This window comes from Hemitrygon akajei, chromosome 11 (assembly GCF_048418815.1).
Source record: "Hemitrygon akajei chromosome 11, sHemAka1.3, whole genome shotgun sequence".
Lineage (NCBI taxonomy): Eukaryota > Metazoa > Chordata > Chondrichthyes > Myliobatiformes > Dasyatidae > Hemitrygon > Hemitrygon akajei.
This window is the reverse complement of record NC_133134.1, coordinates 66,206,843-66,224,380: the sequence shown is the minus strand read 5'-3', so window position 1 is coordinate 66,224,380 and position 17,538 is coordinate 66,206,843. Positions and strand designations below refer to the sequence as shown.

The 17,538-nt window shown below is 43.7% G+C and overlaps 1 protein-coding gene across 1 annotated transcript in view; it reads right to left on the bottom strand.

Annotated features, from left to right (window-relative positions):
- LOC140735668 (protein ELFN1-like) overlaps positions 1 to 17,538 on the bottom strand; it is a 781,662-nt gene that overhangs the window by 140,480 nt on the left and 623,644 nt on the right. The window contains exon 2 of the mRNA XM_073060993.1: positions 3,201 to 3,284. The gene's annotated coding sequence lies outside the window, so the exon portion shown is untranslated. The remainder of the gene's footprint in view (positions 1 to 3,200; positions 3,285 to 17,538) is intronic.

Here is a 17,538-nt window from a genome sequence, read left to right as displayed (position 1 = left end):
TCTAGCTTATTCAGTCTTCCTTCATGTGAACAGGTCCTCCATCCCTGGAGCTATTCTTTGCTGCATGCCCTGTAGCATTTCAAGGTAATCTTTTTTGCTAAGGAGACGGAACGGAATACAGTACTCCTGGTATGATCAGACAAAGCAGTGGTCAATTTCACACCTGTACACAAATCCAATAGTATTAATGGCCACCAAACCATTTGCTTTCCCAAATGACTGCTACACCTGCATACTTGAGAGACAGGAAAATATGAATGGATTTAGGCTGTTTCACCTTCTAGAGCTGCCTGCATTTGCCCAGAATGGTTCTGTAGTTGAGGCAACTTATAGATCTGTGGAATGGTTTTGCAGCAGGAGCCTATGCATTCAGCCAAGAAGGAAAAAACGATACATTCAGGAGCTCAGGTGGCAGTCATTTACAGACTGCAAGTGAAGTTTCTGTTTCAGGGCATACTGCATTGTACAGTCCACATCACTGCTAAAGTGTAGATGGTGGATGTTCTCCTAACACAGCTGAAAGGGAACCAAGCTCCTTCCCTGGTCTTTCACTGAGCTCCTCCTGGTTCTTCAACTCCCTGCCTGAGCCTCCCACTAACCCATGCTGAATAGTGTCAGCATGTGCACTGACCCCTTACCTCACCACAAACTATTTCTCAAGTCTTTACTGGCTTTCGTTGCAGCCCCTTCCCTCCAACGTATAGTCCCATTCAGCCATTTGGGTTTGTCTCTCAGATGGGGGGCTTCTTGGCCATCATTACCCAGGCTGTTAATAAAAATTATGTGTTCAGTGAAGCATCATATGATGCATTGTATATTCAAAGCTTTTACAGAAGTATATCAGCTAGGCAGAAGAGACTGTATGTGGAAGAGCATAAAGGCACTACGGTGAAGGGCAATAGACCGGAGACTGGTGGGCACGTGTGAGAGAAATGCTGGACTGACTGGAAGATAGGCAAAGGGGGTAAATTAGATTAGTATCCTTAGTGTGAAAATTCCCACTAGTTCTCCTTCTTCATCTAAATTTCTAGATCCCATCTCCCTGCTGGTTTTGGTCAAACTACCTGTCAGTGGCAAGACACTGTATGGCATTTAGGTTTCTGTGTCTGTTTAATATATCACGAAGCAGAAATGGAGGCCAATGACATGAAAGACATACACATCCCGACAAAACTGGTGAGAAGAGAATGATACAGCAGCGGGGCACAGTGAGATTTGACGACCAGTTTCACATGGTTCCGAGTGCTTGTATTCTTTTAACTTCACATGGATGTTACCAAGGCTTATGTTTTTGGACTATGCACTATGGACTTCTTCAGTCTTATGGTTTTTATACTCTGTGTTTTTGCTCATTCTTTCTCATTGTTTCTTATGCGGGCGGGGGGATTGGGTGTCAATTTTCTTGTTGCATTTTGAAAGTTTTCTTATGCGGTGGGGTTGGGGCTTGGGAGTTTGATGATCAATTTGCCATTCTTTTTTGTGTGGGGGTGGGTCTGTTGTTTCTCTTTGAACTGACTTCCATGGTTTTCTTTGTTTCATGGCTGTTTGGAGAAGGCGAATCTCAGAGTTGTAGACTGCATACGTACTTTGATAGTGACTGACCTTTGAACCTGTTCATATCTGATTCAAAATACAATGAATATTGACAGAATTTTGAACACATGATGCTTTCTCATTCAATGGGTGATTGGGTAAACTGTTGATTAACTTTCCATTGGTCAATGCAAAGCCCAGGTCTATTGCAGAGCTACACAAATCAGAAAGGTTTCAGTCTGATACCAACACTCTGTCTGAATTAGTTCAGTTAATTAATAGAAGAGGAAGCTCTGCTTGTGGCAAGCCAAAAATCAAAGGCCATCAATATCAGTAAGCTGCCACGTTCAGGAACAAGTCGAGGAGAAATTATTTTACTGAGAGATGGCCTTGATGGTTGGGGTGAGGGACAGATACCTTCAAATAGATAAGCACATTATGAAGAAAAGAAATGAAGCAATATGCTGAGATAAAAAGGAAGCCTCTATGAAATGCAATTTCAGTGCAAATCAGCTGATCCAAAAGCCTGTGACCATACTCTGTGTTCTGTATAGCTCTGTACAATAGTTCCTGGCCCAAGCTTCATGCTCATCTCCATCTAGTAGCTCTGGCTGAGAAACTCTATTGTGCAGAGGTTGGCCAAGGACAAGGGCAGACTTTGGGACTCCCTCTGACATTCATCAGTTTAGTTAACATGGAAAGAGGTTCCATGAGGAGATACAGTATATAAAGGAGACCGAGGTACAAATTCCCAGATCCTTGGTGGGGAGGCAGCTGGAAAAGTAAAAGAGAGTGACAGTTGCTGAGAGCCAGAGACAGAGGTAGAGATAGACAGAACAAGAAAGGGAGTGGATGGGGGAGAGCAAGAAGGAGAGAGGGGGGAGAGTGAGAGAGAGAGAGAGAGAGAGAGAGAGAGAGAGAGAGAGAGAGAGAGAGAGAGAGAGAGAGAGAGAGAGAGAGAGAGAGAGAGAGAGAGAGAGAGAGAGACAGGCAGGAACAGAGACAAATAGTGATAGAAAGAGAGTGGAATGGGGAGTTATAGAGAGCAGAGCAGTGAGGGACACAGAAGGGAGGAAGAAATAGGGGAAAGTGAGGGAGAGACGGGGTGGAGGGAGACAGGGACAGTGAGAAAGGTGAAGAGAGAGGTCGGCAGAGAAATAGAGAGACTGGGGGAGATATGGAGGAGAGAGATAGAGGGAACAAAAAGGATCAGGCCGGGGAGTTTTGAACGCATTCCTTTTTAGGTTTCTCCATATAAACTATTAAAACTGATCTTTTCCAGAGTTCTGAGGCTGACTGCAAGGGAAGATTTAAAAACCTGCAGGCAAATGCTTTTAGTGTGAATAATGTTAGCCTTTAGATCATTGTATAAATATAAATGCACTCAAAGATCCTGCTTTGCACAAGAATGAGAAAATTATGACACTTCCACAGGATTTGGGAGATGAAATCTTTTTTCAGCAGCAGCCCAGCATTAGCTACATTTTTCGACAAATCTCAACCCTTACTCTGTGCCCAGCTCTTTTCAAATTGCATAAAAGATGTAAATAATGGACAATGTGACTTGCAACCCCTAAGGAACTTCTGAAAGAGTGCCTTTTATACCTAACTGTTAAAAATATTGAACAATGTGCATCGTCGTTTGACAGGTGACAGAAATCTCTTACCTCGGGTCACAGAGTTGGATGTCTTTTCAAAGAGTTTCCAATCTCGCTGAAGTGAGACAAGGGTAGGATACTGCTCATTTTTACCTGTAACAAGAGAATGAGGATGTGTTTAGACACAAGATCATCGGTCCCATCACCTTCTAAACCTTTCCACCATTCGCTCATTTCCAACAGAGTGGAAAGGTCAAAGCTTAGTCCCAGCAGATACCTGAAGGGTGGCAGGTTGGATAGTCAAGGACTTCATCCTTTAGCTGCTGTATTAGCCCGATGACCTGCTCACCAGTACAGGCAAATGTGTGTCTACTCCAATAGGACCATGGTATTTACTCTCATGTCCTGACTAACCTTCCTCTCACATGAAACAGAAGCATAAAATCAGGCAGGGTAAAGGAAATATGGGACATTCCCAACAACAGTAGTATTTAAATATCATTAACCTATTGAGATATCTCAGGAGTCGGATTGCAATGGTCACTGGGATGGTAGAGAATGTGTCCGATTGCTCAGCTTCCAAGCAGTGAGTTAAAGGAGGAGACAAGGTAGCCTTATACAGGCTGGGCGCTGAATGTTTGTGTTCTCTGCCCCGAGAATCTACAACCAGTCAGGGGAGCAATCATGGGTAAGGTGATGTGGAGAGAGAGTTCTACTGAATGAGCAGTAAATTGCTGGAATTCCCTATCCCAGGGGGAAATTAATGAACGTGGGGATTAGGCAACTGCATGGTTAAAATACAATAGCAGCCTGAATGTTAAAGGGGAGGTGCTTCCTTTCGCCCTCACCTGCTTCTGTCTCTGAGATTCAAATGGATGGGGAAGTAAACCTTAAGGAACATATTAAAAGAAAAAAGAGATGTTTAAAGATGTAAGTGAGGTCTACAGGTCTCACTATCCTCTGAGCTTCTCAAACATCCAGGACATCTTCAAAAAGGCACATCCATCATTAAAAACCCCATCGCCCAGTATCTTCTTAATGATACCATCAGGGAGGAGGTACAGGAGCCTAAAGACACACACTGAACATTTTAGGAACAGCTTCTTCCTCTCCAGCATCAGACAATGAGCTCAATCAACACCACCACAGAAATTTTTGTTTCCTTTCTCTTTGCACTACTTATTTAATTTAATTTGTACATATATTTATTATAATTTATAACTTTTTATTATCATGTACTGCAATGTACTGCTGCCGCATGAGAACAAATTTCATGACATATGCCGGTGATATTAATCTGATTCTCATATATACAAGACATTTCAAAAATGTGGTATCCTTTCAGGTTTCTCTGAAACACCAGATGAATGCAAACTAAAGTCAGGGGATGGGTTATACTGTCCGTTCTGCACCCACTGACCGCAGGGGAAGTGCACTGTGTGCATGCTCTTGGGCACCAATTAGTGCTTTGGAGAGGAATGCCAACTGCCTCTGTGTTCTCTGCTATCATGCAGCTGGTGTGATGTGACAAGTGAAGTGTGACTATTTCTGCAGGTTGCTGCCAACCTCAGCCTACGTATGCTCCGATTGAATTTAGATTTATACTGATGCAGAGCCAAAGCTGGTTCATGTTGACAGACTGCATCAGATAGCTGGCCTGCAGGAGACATAAACCAAAGGAGTGGGGGGAGGGAGGAGGTCACGTTAGCGGCTATTAACTGCAGCTTCCCACGAGTGATGCAAGATTCAGCCTGATGACTGCTAAATAAGCAGAGAAACGCGAGGTGTGAGATAACACTCACACTCAGAGTGAGTGCAGGCGTATACTTCCATCATACTGTTCTCACAAAGAGCACAGTGTGGGCACACCTGCAGTGTTTACACTGAGTACACGTATTGCATAAACACACACTGCTCTCACTCACTGTACAGGTGTGTGCTCACACGCAGGGTGCAAACATGCTGCTCACACTCAGAATGTGTGCAGGTGTACACTCGTTCAGAGTTTGCGCCGTGTTTACTCCCAATGCTTTGCTCACACCTGTACTCAGTCTACATACAGCTCCGTGCCCGCGTGTGGTGTCATTGTCCCGAATGAATAGTGGCAGGCATCCAAGTTTCTGTGCTCCATTTCTCCAGACTATGGGTAGTTGCCGCTGTCCCTTCAGGGCTCAGACTGCCAATTATTGCCTGCAAAATTAATTCATAGAAAGTCTGTACTTAAAGGTCTCATCATGTTGAGCACTCAGTGCTCAATCATAAGAGTTCCATTTTTAGTGCTACTGTTCGTGGTTTCACCTTTGGTCTAGTTTAATTTGAGTCTGAGTTAACTCTAGACCTTACTCTGCACTTGGGTTCAGCACCATCTATATGTTCTAGTTGCATGTGGTTCACAGTGGGTCCCACATTGTACTCACAATACCTTAGCAATGGTGCTTTGCTCACCGTTGGGCTACAGGAATATTTCCTTTCAGGTATTTTACTCTTTTGAACTCTAGTTATAATTTTGCTTTCACCATCCTTTCAAAGAGTTCCAGATCAAGTCTGAGTGTTAAAAAAGTCTCAGTAATCTAATGACTCTCTTACTAAGTTGTCCTCCCAACTTGACAGTGTTTCCATATGATATTTCGAATTCTGGAAGGCCTGGATAGAGTGGACATGGAGAAGATGTTTCCATTAGCAGGGGAGTCTAGGATCTGAATGCACAGCCTCATAATAAAAGAGACATCCCTTCAGAATGGAAATGAAGAGGGATATCTTCAGAGGGTGGGGAATCAGTGGAATTTGTTGACATTGGTTTATAGGTTCTTGATTAGTTGGCGGGTTAAGGGCTAAGGTGAGAATGGAGTTGAGAAAAAATGAATAGCAGAACAGATCTGATGGGCTGAATAACCTAGTTCTGCTCCCACAGTATATCTTGCAGTCTTTTTGTCTGATGACTGAATCATACTTTACTGTTTCGGTAAGTCTCCATCGCAACATCTCCGAAGCTTTAAAATCCTCCCAGATGTGTGCACACAAAGCTAGAGTTAGCGCAAGGCTTCACTCAAGCTTTATCATTTTCTTTTCTTTTCTAGTTTAATGTCTGAAGGGTGGTGGAGCTGGGAGGATGTATTTTGCTTTGGGGAAAGAAATCCTTAATGAATTATCTTTTCCACTTGTCAGATTCCTCACTGCCTTCAGTCTGATGGTACAGGACAATATTGCCAGGAAACCGTGCTGCAGTCCTGGGGCTTGCTGAGCCCTATGGGTGCTCTCCCTCCCTAATGTATTCTATATCTTCTGTATGGCTTTCAAATCATGGCTTACAGCTAAACTTCAGATTCAAAATATTGATATCTGCACCAGCTGCACCTCATTAAATTGGAAAGCTTCCCTTTAAGCCTTTTAAACTACATCCTGGACAACATGGCTTTTCCTGCTAATTGACTGAATTGTAAGGTTTCTCTGCACAGATGACAGGCTGTTAGATCACTATCTCTTCACAGTGGAGGTGTGTGTGTGTGTGTGTGAGACTGTCTTTGTGCCTACATAGGTAGTAGGTGGTGTCTGCATTGTCTGTGCCTTTCTCTGTTTATCTGTTTGTCCTGTTTTCTGTGTATATGACTGTATCTCTGTATTTGTGCACATGTGTATCTGTGGTTGTGCACGTATGTGTGTATACAAGTGTGTATGTGTGTGTTCCTGTCTGCATTATGTGTCTTGCATGCGTGTGAATTTGTAGCCATGCCTTTTGTTCCTGTATTCTCCAGACAACTCAGGGCAATCCTTAGAAACTCCCACCAACACCAAGGCTTTCTCTCTTCCTTTGGTCTGCTGTCTGACCAATGTCTAATTCTGCCCCTGGGCTCTGACACATCCCACTGTGTTAACAGGGCTATATATATACGGAATGGTAGTAGTTATTTGCATCGACTACGTTGGAATAAAGCTGAAATGTAGATGTGGTGATGTTTACAGAACCAGCTGCATTTTCTCTCACTTCCTCGCCTTCCTGCTGGAACTGAATCGGTCAGAGACCCAACAGTTGCAATAACCAAATCAAAGAAGGCCAGTACAGAGAGAAAATTCATCATATTCAGAAAAGATCTTGAATCACACAATAAGCATTAAGAAGACCATAGTAATTTCAGATGATTGTCTCAATCTCCTTTAGCTATAAGGAGTTTGTTTTCTCTGAAGCATCGGCGACTGAAGGGTGACCTAATCTCAGTTTATAAAATTATGGGAGGCACAGCTAGGGTAGGTAGTCTTTCTCACAGGGCACAGCTTTGAGGTGTGAGGGGAAAAATTTAAAGTTCAAAGTAAGTCTATTATATAAGTACATATACATCACCATATACAACCTTAGACTTGTTTTCTTGTAGGCATACTCAATAAATCCATGAAACAATAGAATCAATAAAGGACTGCACTTAACAGGACAGACAAACAACCAAAGTGCAAAAGACAACTAACTGCAAATACAAAAGAGAAAAAAATAAATAATACTACTAAATAAATAAGCAATCAATATAGAGAACATGAAATGAAGAGTCCTTGAAAGGGAGTCCATACGTTGTAGCAATAGTTCAATGATGGCTTGAATGAAGTTATCCCCACTGATTCAAGCACCTGATAGTTGAAGAGTAATAACAGTTTCTGAGCCTGGGGGTGTAACTCCTGAGGCTCTTGTACCTTCTTCCTGATGGCAGCAGTGAAAAGAGAGCATAACCTGATGATGGTTGCTCCTTTCCTGTGACAACTCTTCATGTAGATGTAGTCAATGGTGGGGAGGGGTTTACCCACTGGTGCCGAATCCACTACTTTTTAAAGGATTTTTTGTTCAAGGCCATTTATGTGTCCATACCAGGCTGCGTCGCAGTCAGCCAATATATTCTCCACTACACATCTATAGAAGCTTGTCAAAGTTGTAGGTAGGAAGCAGAATCTTCTCAAGCTGCTAAGGAAGTAAAGGTGCTGCCATGCTTTCTTCGTAATTGCACTTACGTGTTGGGCCCAGGACAGGTCTCTGATATAATAACACAGAGGAATTGTCTTGAAGCTTATTGATTAGTTTTGAAGGGATGATAGCATTGAATGCCAAGCTGTAGTCAATAAAGAGCATCTTGATGTATGCAACTTTCCTGTCCAGATGTTCAAGCGTTGAGTAAAGAGCCAAAGAAATGGAATCTTCTGAGCACCTGTTGTGTCAGGAGACAAATTGGAATGGATCAAAATCACTTCTCAGGCAGGAGTTGATATGTTTCATCAGCAGCCTCTCAATGCCCTTCATCACAGTGAATGTAAGTGGTACTGGATCATAGAGGCAGGTTACCATATTCTTCTTAGGCCTGTAATTGAAGCCTGCTTCGAGCAGGTGGGTACCTCAGACTGCTGAAGCGGGAAGTTAAAGATATCGGTCAGCACTCCAGCCAGTTGATCAGTGCAGTTCTTTATTATTTGCCCAGGTACCCCATCAGGGCGGATGCTTTCTGTGGATTCACCCTTCTGAAGGATGAAATCACAAGGTTATCAGGATCTGTTGAAGTTCGTGAAGGTTCCTCCATGTTTTGACGGTCAAAGCGAGCATAGAAGGAGAAGGAGGTTTAAAGGAGATTCATGAAGCAAGGGTTTTTACACAGAGTGACAGGTATCTGGAACACTTTACCAGGCAAAATGCTGGAAGCAGAGATGATGGCAACATTTAAGAGGCATTTAGACAGGCAGATAAACAGGCAGGGAATGGAGGGATGTGGACCATGTGCAGGGACATGTGCAAATTGAAGTATTATTACTCCTTCCCTACTCCAGTAGACCTTGCTTATGAGTCTGTCATCGCCATCTCCCCAACACACCTCTTCCCATGGGAGGAAAGATCCCTGGCATTGAGATTAGAGCGGATGATCAGTGAGACATTGGCAGTCTGGTTCATGGTGATGACACTTCCCCACCACCCACCCCCGCCTCTCCCGAAGCGTCGTTGCAATAGTGATCTCTCATTAATAGATCAGGCTCTTCTCCTCCCATGAGCTACTCACCCTATTCCATTCTTCCTGCCTCTCATTTAAAACTGTCGCTCCCTTCCGCCCACCCAAGTACAATAATAATTTTCTTATTAAGATATCTTCACTGCTTTCCTCCCTCAGCCTCTGGATTAAACTGCTTCTCATCTCTAATGATTTCAGCCTCTGGTTTAATTCACCTAGGTGCATGTTCCCTGTGTTCACTTCTGGTCCATGATCTCTTCTTCCACATAAACTAGTCAGTCTGTACTCTTTGATGTTCAGCTCTCAGATAACCTTGCTACTCCTAAGACCTCACAGATAAACAGACAGGGAATGGAAATAAAGTCCATAAGACATTGAAGCAGAATTCGACCATTTGGCCCATTGAATGTTGCTTGCCTGTATCGTTCTATACCCACATTGCCAACCCCCCATCCCTACGTGCTCTGTCCCAGGAAGAGGCTCTCTCACAATGCAATCACTTGTGCCTGTCGGTATTTCTCCTTTTGTTCCCTCCCCCCAGCCTTGTTACTAGGACTCATGAGGCTTACCCACCTGGTTCCATCTGCCCATCACTCACATTCCTACCTACCTGGGTTTCTTCTGCCTTGGTCTACCTGTCCTATCCCACCCCTCCCACTCACAATCTCCCTCCCACAGTTCCACTAATCACCTACCAGCCTCAAGTCTCTACTCTCCTCTACCCTTCCTCTATCCAGCTCCATCTGTCTAATCTCTCCCCTCCTTGTCTGGTTCCACTTATCTACAGCCTCTCTCTCGCCCTTCCTTCACATCTCTATCTTGTGACTACTCAACCCAAAACATCAAGCATCCCTTTGCCTTGACCTCTGTTCCTCTAGCAGTTCATATTTTGCTCCAGCTTCTGTTAGCCGTAGTCTCCTGTTTCCCCTTTATACCACAGCCAGTGTTGAGGTGTGAAGGGGTCTGGGTCAGCTCCCCAATGGCATTCAGACTGGTTTCAGAGCATGTGCTCACACTTTGGTCAGTGTTGGCTTGATGAGACCAGAAAGTGCACACTTTATCAAAGATAACACCAGCTGAAGCTCAGGGCTCTACCGCTTCCCACAGCAGGAAGCGCTGTCCATTCCCCGACTCACTGCTGTTAACATGGGATAGCTGCATTATTCAGACCACGTGTGAGACACTGGGTCAGGAACTTCACCTTTCTAAAATTACACTTGATTCATCATATGCACCATAAATACAACTCACTGCCTACACTCCTTGTACTAACCAACTCACTATGTTGGTTAGCGTACCTCACCCCCGGCAGTACATCTGTGAGGTGTTACACAGAGCCACACCCTCGGTATCCAGTGGAAGGAGGGAAACATAGTCTTTGAAGTAGCTCCTGTGAGATGGTTCTCTGAGCAGATCTGTCTGGATGGCAGGAAAAACAAAATACTTTCACTGTACCTTGGTACTTGTGACAATAATAAACCAATATGAAGCCATTTGGCAAAATGCCTCTGTGCCAGAACTCTCAAACTTGCCCCAAGGTCTTGCTTGGCTGGAGGTGAGAGGTCCTCCACGTCAGAGCTTTCACCTTTCGTCACACAGCCCCTGAGGCAGCTGTGGAATAGATGAGAAGATCATCCACTTCCTTATGGATGGTGTTTGCGAGAGAGTCTGGAAAGAGACGCAGTGGTCTCTGCCAAGCTGTGTACAAAAGGACTCGAGTCTATGGGCTCTATCCAGAGGTACACATCAACTACCACTGGAAGTCAGGTATGCCGAGAATCTCCTGGCTTTCCAGCATAAAGAGACCCCAGCAAATGAATGCTGTCAAATGGCATGAACCAAGGTGCAGGGGGCACGTGGGGGATGCAGTGATGCTCAGCTTCAGGTTGGGAAATAGCAATCCACTAGGGTCTAGTCATTTGTGTCTACCCGTTATTTCCTTACCAGATCTGATGCAACAGTTTTCAGTAAGTATGTATCCCATGTATCGACCTTCTGTTAAAGTATATCTCCAATTTTAACCCAAAGAGACAGGCTATCCTCTGCTAAAGCTATAGTCAGTCATTTACTTCGGTTCTCTCCTTCATGAATTACTTTGCTAATTCTTTATTTTCTCTATTTTCATTCAAATAAAATTTCTCTCTGCTAAAAATATGTCTCCACTCCCCCCTCCACCATGAAATTGAGAATCAAACGATGCGGTGCTAAATAGACTTGCTCTAAGTGTGGTCATTTTTACCATGATGGGAAGCATCTGCAACTCCCACCCTAAAGGCGGTAGATGGTGGGGATTAATTCCTAGCTTCAAGTCTGACATCCATGCATTTGTGTAGGGTAGGTGTGGTGAACTACATATACCTGTCTGGACACGCCCCCCCCCCCCCCCCGCTGACTGCTCCTGTGGCTCCTCCCACAGACCCCTGTATAAAGGCGATCGGAGGCACTGCCCCTCCCTCAGTCTCCAGGATGTCGTATGGTGATTACTTGCTGCTGACTGCTCTCTTCCAGCGAATAAAAGCCTATATCTCGCCTCATGTCTCCGAGAGTTATTGATGGTGCATCAGTAGGGTGGAGTGTGAAACTCACAGATTGGCTGGCTAGACTCAAGGGACCGAATGGCCTCTCTGGCTCAATCATTTACTGTTTTCTCAGCCTAAAATTAGACGTGCATGCAGTTGTAAACTTCCCTCGGCAACCTTTCTCAGCATTCCCCACCCTCCTCCTTGTCCCTATCCTCACTGAGGAAAGGGGAAGGAAGAGTCTTTAGTGGAATGGGATTCCTCTTTCCTTGTGCTCCTTCAGTAAGTTTCAAATGCTGTCACTCACTCCTGCTTCATCTTTCATTTTTGAACCATTAACTAATTAGGTCAAACTGATTACCGTTATAACACCTTCATTTAGATTCATCCCATCACTCACTCCTGGGCATTCCTTTCCAACGTGCCTAGTTCAAGCAACAGTGCTGCCCCATTGTTAGCAATGCAGAGGGAATGAGATGGTCCTAGAGGTCAGAATAGAGCTGGGACAAGATCTCTAAGGCACTGAAAATGAGATTGCAGAAGTATACATGCTCCCTGGTATAGAATATTACTAATGACCATTTCACTGCTGAGTGGGGAGGTCTAAATCACAAACACATGCAATAAGCCAGCTTAGTGTTGGAATCATATTGCTGGCCTGGGCAACCTACGAGGGGTGATTGGTAAGTTTGTGGCCTAAGGTAGAAGGAGATGAGTTATACAGCTCTCGTTACATGCACGTGCAGTTCAACTCTTTGAGTGATTATGCAGAATGTTTGAAATTAATAACTCATCAGTTAATAACTCATCGGGGTGATTGATAAGTTTGTGGCCTAAGGTAGAAGGAGATGAGTTATTAACTTCAAATTTCTGCATAATCACTCAAAGAGTTGAACTGCACATGGATGTAACAAGAGCTGTGTAACTCATCTCCTTCTACCTTAGGCTATGAACATATCAATCACCCCTCATATGTAGCTCTCTAATAATCTTGTACTTGTAAGGCACCTCTGAGCAGCAACATGGATACCAGGTTCCATAATTTCCCGGAAATCACATTATTCCGAAGCATGTAGCTCTTGAGCCTGACACAACCACTTTTGCAAAGAACAACAACGTGTCTGTTTTAAAGCTCCTCCTCTCTCTAAGCCAATAATAGTTCAGCCATTCTACTGAACTGATAGTGTTTTGCACTGCCAGACATTGGAACAGGATGACTCAACCAAGCCTTCAGTCTGATGGGGAGAAGAGACAACTGAGCTATCTCTTCTTTATTTCCATCCAGCTGACTCGCTTCTGCATCCCTTCATATCCTTGCTTACCAAAAATCTAGGAATCTCCGTTTCAATCTGTCCATCACCTCCAAGCAAGAAGAGTGGGCTGGTGGATTCCATCCGTCTCGTGTGAACAGGACCACACTCCGGAGTGGTCCGGCTGAAGGCTATGGTTTGGGTTATCCAACCAGGGAAATGAGCTACCCTGTCACACCTCACTTACATCAGCATCTAATCCTCCACATTGCAAAACTAGTCTGTGCACCTGCTTCTGTACATTACATCTTTCAAACACTGCCATTCTGTTGAACCTGCACTGAACTTCCTTAAAAGGCAGAATTGAAAGTAATGCTCTAAACAGGCTCTACACAGAAGATTATACATAAGTAGAAGAATTTGGAGACTATATGTCATACAGTCCATGCAGTCTACGCCACAATTCAGTGAGGTCACAGCTGACTGAACTTGTCCTCAGCTCCACTTTCCCACCTGTTCCTGTAACCCTTGATTACTCTCCAGCTTAAAGACCTATCACATCCCTGAACACAATAGAAGCATCAATACGAGAATGCACAGCTCCCTGGCTCACAGAATGCCAAAGGTCTCTGACAGAAGCCCTTCCTCCTCATCTCTGTCTTAGTTAGGTGACATTTTTTCCTGAGCCATGCTAAATAGCTGACTGATCTCAGACAGCATCTATGGCGGAAAATAGATAATTGATATCTTTGGATGTGACCCTTCATCTGGTCTGAAAGACAAATGATCGATAGACAATATTAAAAAGGCAGGGGGAAGGGGGTGGAGAAAGAGCTGGCAAACCATAGGTGGATCCCGGTGAGGAGGGGTGAAAGGCAGATATCTGCCTATTCATTTCCACTGATTCTTCCAGACCCACTGAGTTCTTTCAACTTTTTGTGAGTTGCTTGAGATTTCAGTATCTGCAGCCAGTCTCTTATGTCTTTAACTTGAGCCTCACTCCACCTCAATTCTAGGAAGCCCCTACAGGGAAACATCCTCACCCTATCTATCCTGTCAAGATGCCTCAGAACCTGAGATATCTGGATGAGGTTATCTTCCATCCTTTCAATCTCCGAAGACTAAGGGTCCATGTTGATGAACCTTTCTTATCATAGAATGGTACCGAATAAAAACAGGCCATTTAGCCCATCTGATTCATCCTGTCTAGTGAGTACCTTTCTAGATTATCCTCATTACCCAAAACCTGGTCCATAGCCCTCTGTGGAACAGAACAGTATTTCTGTTCTCAGCTAGACACTTCTTAAATGTTGTCAGTGATCAGCTTCAACAACTCTCTCTGACAATACATTGAAGATACTTAACCAATGAGTGAAGGATGTCCTCTCAGATCCCTTCTGATTCTCCTCCCCATTACATTAAATCTATTTCATGACAAGGAAAAAAGGTTATTGCAATCTACCCAACCTATACCCCTCATAATTTTATATACCTCATTCATGTCCCCTCTTAACCTCTTCTGCTTCAGGGAGAACAGACGAAGCTTTATCACTCTTTCCTTGTAACCGAACAGCTACATCCCAGGCAATGTCCTGATGAATCTCCTCTGCACCTTCTCCAACATGATTGCATCCTTCCAAGATTGTGGTGACCAAAACTGTACACAATACTCCAGCTGAGGTCTGACCAAAATTGTCTACCTGCCTACCACCTTCAAAGATCCTTGGACTTGTATTTCAAAGTCTCTCTGTTCTTCAGTGTTCACTAAGTCCCTACCATACATGGTGTATGCCTTAGCCTCATTACTGCTCTCAGCATGCAGCACCTCACTTTTGGTTGGTCTAAACTGCATCTGCTATTTTTTGGCCCATTATTATTATTTCCCTGCAGCATACAACTATCTTTGACGCTATCAGCAATTCTGCCAATCTTCATGCGATCTATGAACTTTCCACATCCATATCTAAATTATTCACATACTCAATATTACAAACACCAAAGGTCCCATTATTGATTCCTTTGGACACCATTAGTCAAGGTCATCCAATCATGAAAGCAACACTTTGTATTATCCTCAGTCTCCTTTTTCCAACCCAGTTTTGAATCTAATTTGCCAACATGCCCTGGGTATAATGGGTCTATCCATTGAACAAGTCTCCCATGTGGGACTCTGTCAAAGGCTTAACTAACGTCCATGTAAATCACATGTACAGGCCATCCATGGGTTAAGAACGCCAAGCCTCTGGACACTCTACATATGGATGAACTGCCTTTATTTTTTAAATTCAAAAGTCCAATGCAGGTACATACATTCTTTCATAAAAGTGACAGAACTATCTTCCTCTCTCATTCCACTTTCAGTGAAGTTTCTTATTGGTCATACTTGCTTGTGTTGCCATTTATAACAATACTATAGAAGTACAGTTTTGAGTGATTTTTGTCTATTTTCTAACTTATGGACAAAATCAACATATGGATGTCTGTGAAAACAGAACCTGCTCATTCTCCAGGGAGGCCTGTTCTCCAGCCTCATCTATACACATTGTTACATCTTCAGTCTAATTAGGCAGACAGACCTTCCCATGTTGACTATCTCTGATTAGTCTTTGCCTTATCAAGAGATCATTAATCTTCTCCCTCACCATTTTATACAGTATCATCCATATCACTGGTGTTAGACTCATACATCTAAAGGCAACTCCTTCTTAAGTCAACTTCCTTGTCCCAGGAAAGACCCCGGCAAACTTTCACTGCCCTGGAATTGAAAACTGTACATGGTGCTCCATGTGTGGTCTCACCTGCACAACAAATCATTCTATTCCAAAGATAACACACCATTTACCTTTCCTGCCGCCCTAGAAAATGCACTCATTTGCATTCTTTTATGTACATGGAAGTGTTTTCACCAGTGTTGGAAGTAAATCTTGGAACTTCCATGTTTGAGTCAACTTAATATAGCTTGTGTGTCCCTGAGTCAGCTGTGCACCTACAATATCACATTGCCCTTTCATCAGATAAAGGAAACTCCGTGAGGAAATTCACAGTAAACTAGAAGGACAATGCACAGGGTCGGAGATGAGATGATGAATATGCAGCCCATACTGTGATTGTTTCCCAGCATCTGGCAGCTGCTTATGGGACAGGAATTTGAGGCACTCCCTTTGGCAACCCCTCTTCTGAGTGAAGGGCATCAGGCTGCCAACAGTGCCCTGGCCCGTTCTTTGCTGCACTATTGGCGAGAGCTCTTGGACATTGGATAAAGAACGCTACTATTATGTATATCTGCTTTCACCACCACCTACTCCAGACTCACATCACTCTCTTGTAAAAAAAACTTGCCCTGCACATATCCTTTTAACTTTCCCTGTCTCACTTCCAGTGCATGTCCTCTGGTATTGCAGATATGATAACCATTACTCTACAGTATTGGACTAAACTTGCATCAAGATCACTGTGTCTGTGGTAACTTTGCTTTCTGCAGAAGCTTGTCTGTAAACTACCACTGAACGTGGTCCCTGTTCAGTCTGGAGATCAGAGCCAGTTGCTGCCATCCACAGCCTAGTTCTGGTGTGTCAAAAGATATCGAAAACTAATTTTTAGATATCGTTGGTATGAGGACACATAAATCTTTCTGAACTCTAAATTTTAATAATCTCACACAATTGAAGTAATCTCAGTGGCATTTGGAGATACCTAATGGAGTGCATGTTCGTATTCTTCTGCTGCTCACTGAATGAGATGGGTTGCCATGTCTTTCACACCATTCTCGGCCCACTGTGAACTCTGGAGAATGTTGTGTGTGAAAATCCCAGGAAATCAGCAGTTTTTGAGATAATCAAACCACCCTGTCTGCACCACAGTCAAAGTCACTTGGATCACACTTGCTCCCCATTCTGATGTTTGGTCTGAACAACGGCGGAACCTCTTGACCACGTTTGCATGCTTTTGTGTATCATTGAGTTGCTGCCACGTGATTGGCTAATTAGATGTTTGTATTAATGAGCAGGTGTACAGGCGTACCCAATAATGAGGGTAGTTGCCATGTTTGTTATGTACTGAGCTGTTGTTACAAAAAGCAAATTTCATGGCATTTATAGCGTGTGAATGTATGCCTATGAACTGGGAAACCACCCTGAAGTTTCATGTGTGAGTACTTCTCATTCTGATTTGAACATAAAACTTCATCAGCACAGCTCCCGAGAACAACTGCCTTCAGGGATCACAGCTGCTGCACTAACGGAAGAAAATCGCAGCCATTAAGAACTTCTCTGATCCTGGGAACTGTTTTTAACCTGAACACATCAGAAATATGGCTATGCATCAAACCACACAGCAACTAAGGGCAACCATTCAGGTATTGCTGCAAACCACGTTCCCGCATGGCAGGAGTTCCCTGCAAACCCACTTCAGGCTACTGGTCTCCCAAAGGCTCACTTGCAACCTGCTTCGGCCCGCTGGTCCTGGGGAAGACCCGTAGGCCAACGTGATCAGCCAGCTGTGGAGTTTGTCACAGCAAATATATTTGATGGAATTCTTGAGGTGAAGAGCGACTTAATGAGAAATAAAGGGATATTGTAGCAAGTTGTTAGAGTAATTGGAAGAAGATTTCCTTCATTCAAGTGTCACGTTCACTGCACAGCCAGATGTGAGGGGATTTTGTGCAGCATTT